Genomic DNA, 6,123 nt, shown 5'->3' with positions numbered 1-6,123 from the left:
GTTCTGAATTGGATTTATTAGACAGCACCGAAATAACAGGTTTAGATTATATTACAAAAAGAGCTCAAACTACTCCTGTACAACAACGCTTGCTAGGGGATAGAAGGGGGAATTCGTCAGACTACTGTACAAGGACACAAAGACTCTTCATCCTAAACAAAGTATTAAGGTACATATACAAGTTTCTTGTAAGATAGGAAACAGAACTCCACAGTAACTATAACACTCCCTTAAGGAATAAGCATGTATTTGTAGGAAGCAAGCAAAGCTTTCTATAGAGAAACCACTTTCAAGAGATGATTAGGTGGACTTGGGTTATGTTTCTGCACCTGTCACTTGGTGAATGAAGATGCCATTTTCAGGATATTCCCTGTCATCCATTTCATACATATATGATGATGCTCTTGTCAGCGTAGTCCCATCATTACTGAAGGGAAGTGATGCGATGCTCATGGGGTAACGATGGAATTGGCACCGTTGCTTTTTGTTAAATGGATCCCAAATATTTACAAAGGCATCAGAACCACCTGTGGCAAACGTATTGTGGATATTGTGGAAAGAAATGGCATTGACTGGGTAAACCTGCTCAATATTATGTTCTTTTAGTCTGTGACGTTTGAAGGCATATTTCTTCTTCTGTACCTCAGGGCTTGGGTCCAAGTATTCAACTGCCACTTGGCCTTTGATAGAGCTTAATACATAACCCTGCTTGTTTGGAAAAGCTTGCATGCAGCCAGTCTGGTATTTCAGGCTAGACTCCCTGCTCTGCTGCACATAAACCATGTTCCATAAGCCCCACACCAACACTCTGTGGCCCGCTGTTCCCACAATCAGCCGATCTCCAGACACTGAGAAGGTATATACTGTTTTAGGCTGAGACTAGGTCCCGGCATTACAAGGATTTCTGGGATCCCATAATTTAACTGTCTGATCTCACCTTCCAGTAACTATCACATACACTTCTGGACAGTCTTCAACACATCTGATGGGGGCATCATGGGTCCCAACAAGGTTTTCTTGATCGGTGTTCAAATCATGCATTTTTAATTAATGATCCAGTCCTCCTCTCCAGGCATGTGCTGCATGGTAGAAGGCTCGGTACAGAATGGCACTGGTGTGCTGGGACCTGAGCACATGGACCTGAGCGGTGGTACCTGAGCACATGGCTGGCACATTGTAGAGGAGTACTGATGTGTCCCGAGAGGAGACAAGCAGGAACTAGGAGGTGTTGGGGCTGAACTTCACTGAGGAGATGCCATCCTCGGGTGGCCAGTTCAGCTTGAACTCTTTAGAACTGGTCATCCCTTGCAATCGGCCCTACCAGCTTTGGGCCCGGGAAGACCCTGGAGAGTCTGCTCCTGTGAGCAGTCCCCTTGACTCACTCTTGTTTTCTTCTTTTTCTTTCTTCTTTCCTTCCTCTTCCTCCTCCTCCTCTTCTTCATTCTTTTTCTTCTTCTTCTCAAAAGATAGATTAATAAGAAAACATAAAAAATTTATTTATTCAAAGGTTTACATGACACAGGAGTCTACATAAATGAAGACTGGAAGCCCAATGGAACATTGTCTATTTTTATGCTTGGGTTCTACAGTCATGTAGAAATGGGACTGGACAAAAGGAATAGGCTCTAATAGTAATAGACTGGGGAGACCCAGCAAGGCCTGTCCAGATTCCTCTTGGCCCCTCTGTGTGACATTTCTTCCTTCTGGCTGTGAGTTTATGAAAATCTTCAAGAGAGAAAGATGGGAGAAGGAACAGAGGGAACTTTCTAGGTTTTATGGCTTTCTTTGGGAAAGAAGGTTCTAGTTTCTATGATCTACTGTGGAGAAGAATAATTCTGGTTTCTATTACTCAACTCAGGGGAGAAATGAGGTAGTAGACAAGAGGGCAGGAGAAGGTCAGAGATCTTGCTTCTGAGGTCTTCTAATCTTAATTCAAAATACTCAGCATGCCAGGGTGCCATGCATTGGGATACTGTTTGCTGGGCCCCAACACCATTACCACTGCCAGGGTAGTAAACATATGCTACTCTCAGAAGCTTCTCTCCTGCTCCTTTGCAATTTAACTCTCTTTCTTGTGGCTCCTGGTCACTTCTTCCATCCCTCCACACAACCAACCAGTCACTGATTTAAAAAGCTAAGAATTGGGCTGGGTGTGTGGTGGCTTATGCCTGTACTCCCAGCACTTTGGGAATCCAAGGCGGGTGGATCACTTGAGGTCAGGAGTTCAAGACCAGCCTGGGCAAGATGGTCAAACCCCATCTCTACTAAAAATACGAAATTAGCCAGACGTGATGGTGCACGCCTGTAATCCCAGCTATTTGGGAGGCTGAGACAGGAGAATCACTTGAACCTGGGACATGGAGGATGTAGTAAGCTGAGATTGTGCCACTGTACTCCAGCCTGAGCAACAAGAGTGAAACTCCATCTCAAAAAAATAAAAAAAGCTAAGAATTTTAAAACAAGGCTGTCCTTTATGGCAAATGCCCTTAGTAAACTCATGAGATCCCAACAAGTGTGGTATTTAGATCAATTATTTGCCTCTCTAACTTGTTCTGTTACATACTTGAAATTTAGTAGATAGGGGTCTGCTACAAAACAAGAGGGGTATTTTAGAGTAGCGCCGTAAATGCTCTGATTTATATTACAATGGCAACTTCAACAGTTTTTGATGAAAAAAGATCAGAAGAAATAAAAATTCTGTGCATGCAGGAACCTACAGTAGCAGCCTCCGAACCTTTTGAAACTCTCAAGCTTACACTGTGGATTTAACTGTAGTTTGCAACTTTAGCTGCCCATTAGAGTCACTTGAGGAACCTCAAAAATATTGATGCCTGGGTCCCGTCTCGACGAGTTAAATCAGAATCTCTGGTAGGGTGTGGAGTCTCAGGGATGATTATGATTTAAAAGTTCCCAGGTGATTCTAACATGCAGCGAGCTTTGAGCATCATTGCTCATACTTATAACTGTACTCATGATTAAGTGTTCTTTTTGGAGAGCCAGTTTCAGACTTTATTTTCTTAAGGCGTTTACCCATAATTGATCATTTTGCGTCACCATTTCCTCTCAGAAGGTTGGCTTGCTATGGTAAAGTAGTATTTCAACAAGGAAAAATAAATGATTACTGTTTATACATGCTTGTGATTTATCTTCCTCTCGGATAATTTGCATATTTGAATCAAAATGCACTGTGTTTTGTTGCCACCTTCACCATCTTCATTTTAGTATGCTTGAGAGGCCACAGAAAAAGCTATGATGTTTAACTATTAACCTTTCCCATCCCTTCTTAGTTCCACTCCCTCTCCAGTGATTCCTGCTTCTCAACGTGCCTTATGGGTCCTTCATTCTGCACCATCCCTTGGGCTTCCCTTTTTACTCTCAGGATGGTCCTGATCTCTACAGTCCAGGCAAATGGCCCAGTCCTTATTTTTAATCTCCACTTGTTGCTTGAAGTCTTTTCTAACACATGTGTTTATGTCAATGTCTGCCAATGTTTGCGCTGTCTCAGGTAAGCTACTTATCATATTAACTTCAGCCATTTATTGCTAATTCTATGACCCAATGGACTAACTGTGCAGTGGGTTGTTTCTGTTTCTGTTTCAATCTCATGGGAGAAAAATTTGAAGACAGATATGTCAGCCAGTGGCATCCATAACACGCCACAGACACAACATTTCCTTGTGCTTCTGCAGAGGAACAGCTTTGTTGGTAGAATCACCTCTTTGGGCTGTGTAAGGAACATTGGTTTGTCCACCTCTGAGAAAACTAAAGCATGGGAGCGATAAGTGACAGGGAAACATAGGGACTTCACTTTGAATTAGTAGTACAACGTTGTTTTTCAAAGGCTTCTATGACTGTGATACAACAGGAAAACATTATGGCTCAACGACCTTCGAATGCATACTTCCATTGCTGAGGCAGCTGAATGTTTTAGCAGATTGAACTCTAAAGATGTAGGAATCAATTTTTCTCAAAAGTATATCAGAGCTTTGATCCCACTCCATTCCTGTTTAGCCTCAGATATTTGTTAAATGCAGGGATATGTAGAGAAAAATACATATTACTTCTGGGGATCATTTGCAATGGATTAGTTCAGAAGGATATTTTTCATGGTCTCTATCACATATTTACTTCTAAAAGTCAAAATTGCATTTAAAGTGATCCAGTGAACGATGACTGCAATATTTCTGTGTTTATGAATCACAAGTTAGTCTTTTATATTGCTTTGTTTCTTTTAGAAGAATTTTATTAGCACATATAAAAGTAGCTAAGAGGTAAAACACTTTCTTTTTGTTTATATGTAACTTGGGAAAAAATTTTACTGCTAGTGATAAATTGAAAAGCTGTGGTAACCGTGATTAAGTCAGTCCAACATGGAAGCATTTATTGGGAACCTGCTACATACACAGCACTCTGATAGGGATGGGGGATATAATATATTACAGATAATTGGGATAATCAAGCAACTTAAAATGTATGAGGGGAAATGTGGCACAACTGTGAATGGTGCAAACATCTGTTACAGTAGGAGAGTGAATATCTTTTTGATATATTTAGCATCAGTAAAATTTCCACAAATTCAAGCATCTGAGGAAGCTTTCAAAATGCCTAATTTGACAACAGGAATAAAAGCAAGATAAAGATGATCTAAAAGCTTAGACACCTAGGTGAATTGATAACTACAAATGAGCAATGCCTTTAACTTTTAAGTTTCCTGGCAGCTAAAGGCCTTATAGTTTTTATTTCTGACAAAAGAAAAGACACAATTTATCTACAGAGACAAAGATATTTTTATGACACTGCATTCAAACAGGAACGTATCTCAAAGGTCTCTGTATAGTGAATATCATATTGGATAATAAAATCAACTACAGTTTTATAGCAGGAAAAGTAAATCCACAGAGGTGATTCTAGGTGTGACCATTTGTGAGACAAAGAGCATTGCTTGAACTAAAGGAGAGATTTATATGATAAACTTAAACAATAAAAACATGAAACGAATGTGAAATTTTCCCTTCCTTTCTCTTTCTAAACTCCAGTTCTACTTCTCATGGGTAATTATTTTTAACCCATTGTGTTCAGACTTCTGATAGTTACCTTAAAATTACCGAATACTGTTCTCACACAGTTGTTTTTTCATTCAACAATTTGGATAAAATCCAATATCTCCTCACTGTGACAGACGATTTAGACTAAACCTTCTTCTCCTTTCCACATCTTCTCCCAGTGTTTGTTAGGAAACACAGATAGCCCTCTAAATACTAGGTAAATCTATCATGAACTAGATATGACAAATAGTGCTGTCATGTTCTCTTGCTTGAGGACTGGTTATTGTTTATCTTGAGAACATGTATATAGTGGGTTATATCTTCTTGGCATATTAAAGGATGTAATTTATTCCTATCTTTGCAATCTCTTAGTGGATTGCCTATGGAGAATCTGATTTGGTGCTTATTTAACAATAAAACTATTTTCCTTCTCTTCTAACTTCGTGGAGAGATTTTCTGTGTTGATAGGAGATTTTGTTTTTATAGTTCCCCAGCATACACCTCCTTCCCAGGAACTGCTCTGCTTGTTTTTTCTATGGTATTTAATTTTTCTCTTCTTGATTTTTCTTCACTGTCTGTTCCTTTTTTTCCTTCCCATTCTTCTTCTTTTTTTAAATGAAGAATTATACTGAGTAATAAAGCCACTTGGCATGGATTGTGCAGCCGTGTTAACACATTGCATCTATTTGGAATAAAAGAGTTGACCATGGTCTTGTGTAAGTGTGTGGATATGTCATTTGAGGGTATAAAAGGCAGGCTGAATACATCTTGAAATATAAACTTTATATTTGGTTATAATATACATAGTAGAATCCTGGATTCTCCCTGGGCCTCCCGTTATTTTATGAAGTACTCTCCTGGGTTTGTCCAGAAAAGCACTTCATAAAATAAGTGGTAGGAAGTCTATACCTTGCTCTGCATACTGAGGGGTAAATTGGCCTTCAGTAATTCCTTAACTTAATCATTTGAGTTCTTGGCCCCTTCTCACTGGTGTTCTCCAGAACTACCTTTTTCAAATTTTGAACTTCAGGAGTCATCTGGAGAAAGAGTCTGATTCCGTTCAGGCTGTTGTCAAGGA

General features: G+C 39.7%; 1 pseudogene; it reads right to left on the bottom strand.

Annotated features, from left to right (window-relative positions):
* Positions 1-300: 300 nt before the first annotated feature.
* LOC105720335 (mitotic checkpoint protein BUB3-like) lies at positions 301-1,305 on the bottom strand (annotated as a pseudogene).
* Between the last annotated feature and the right edge of the window lie 4,818 nt (positions 1,306-6,123).

The sequence above is a fragment of the Aotus nancymaae genome, unplaced genomic scaffold, assembly GCF_030222135.1.
Source record: "Aotus nancymaae isolate 86718 unplaced genomic scaffold, 86718_ANA_hifiasm-v0.15.2.pri h1tg000002l, whole genome shotgun sequence".
NCBI classification, from domain to species: Eukaryota; Metazoa; Chordata; class Mammalia; order Primates; family Aotidae; genus Aotus; species Aotus nancymaae.
Note: the sequence above shows the minus strand (reverse complement) of the source record. Positions and strands in the feature narration are given on the sequence as shown.